Source organism: Asparagus officinalis, chromosome 2 (genome assembly GCF_001876935.1).
Source record: "Asparagus officinalis chromosome 2, Aspof.V1, whole genome shotgun sequence".
Classification (NCBI taxonomy): Eukaryota; Viridiplantae; Streptophyta; class Magnoliopsida; order Asparagales; family Asparagaceae; genus Asparagus; species Asparagus officinalis.
In genome coordinates, this window is record NC_033795.1 from 79,935,811 (window position 1) to 79,937,355 (window position 1,545).

Here is a 1,545-nt window from a genome sequence, read left to right on the forward strand (position 1 = left end):
GGGAGAGCTTACATTCTTTCTCGGGCTCCAAGTCAAGCAAACTAAGGATGGGATATTAATTTCTCAAAGCAAGTATGCTAAGGAATTGGTAAAAAAATTCAATTTGGAGAACTCTAAGTATGCGCCTTCTCCCATGAGTACTAGTGTTAAGCTTGATGCGGATGAGAGTGGTGAAGACGTGGACCATAAACTATACCGAGGTATGATAGTTAGTCTTCTTTATCTCACCGCTAGTAGACCCGATATCATGTTTAGTGTGTGTGCATGTGCACGTTTTCAAGCATCTCCTAAAGCATCTCATCTAATTGCGGTTAAAAGGATCATTAAGTATGTTAATGGAACTTTTAATCTTGGTTTATTTTATCCAAAAAGCACCTCTTTTGATTTATATGGTTTTTGTGATGCCGACTTTGCCGGATGTAAGGTAGATCGCAAGAGTACGAGTGGAACATGCCAATTCTTAGGAAATTCACTTATTTCTTGGGCTTCTAAGAAACAAAATTGTGTTGCATTGTCCACTACGGAAGCGGAATACATTGCCGCCGGCTTATGTTGTGCTCAAGTTTTATGGATGAAACAAAGCTTAGTTGACTATGATTTAAATTTTCAAAATATAAAAATCTTTTGTGATAACACTAGTGCTATAAATATTTCCATAAATTCAGTTTTGCATTCTAGAACCAAGCATATTGATGTGCGCCATCATTTCTTACGCGACCATGTAGAGAGACAAGATGTATCCCTAGTATTTGTTGACACAAAATCTCAATTAGCGGATATATTTACTAAGCCTCTTGGTGAGAATGATTTTTGTCGCATAAGAAATGGTTTGGGCTTATGCACTATGTGAAAGTTCTAAAGTGCTTGCTTGTTTAGTTGCATTTTGCATTTCTCTTTACCCCATTTTTGATGGTGACAAAGGGGAAGAGAAATCTCCTCATTTGTTGCATATACTTAGGGGGAGCTCATAGATAGGGGGAGCACCTATCTATAAGCTATATTTATTTTTGCTCTTATATAATGGTTGGTTGTCATCATCAAAAAGGGGGAGATTGTTAGCCCTTATATTTTGATGATGTTTTATAACCACCATTATCGGTACTAATGGCTTATTGAGTACAAATGTAGTGAATTCATATATCAAGCTTATTAGTGCCACAAATAGAGGATTGGATGGAATATACGCTACAACGATGATATCCGAAGGAGGAGGAGGAATAATGATGAAGCAATGTTATTTCAAGAACAACAAATTCATATAGAAGCTTCATCCAACTCAAGCTATATCAAGACTCAAGAATTGTATTTTATGTGAGGATATTAGCTAGTTTTTATTTTTTCTCTAGTGCTAGAATGTAGGCAAAGAGTTATCGATTTCACTTGAAGCTATTGGGATATCACACACACACATTTTCATACTTATGTTTTTAAGCGTTTTTTATAAAATACTATTTTTCACAAGTATGAGAACCTATTTGCAAAATCCCTTTTCTAAACAATTTTTTTTAATATTAAAAACATTTTACAAAGTTTTATAATTTTCAG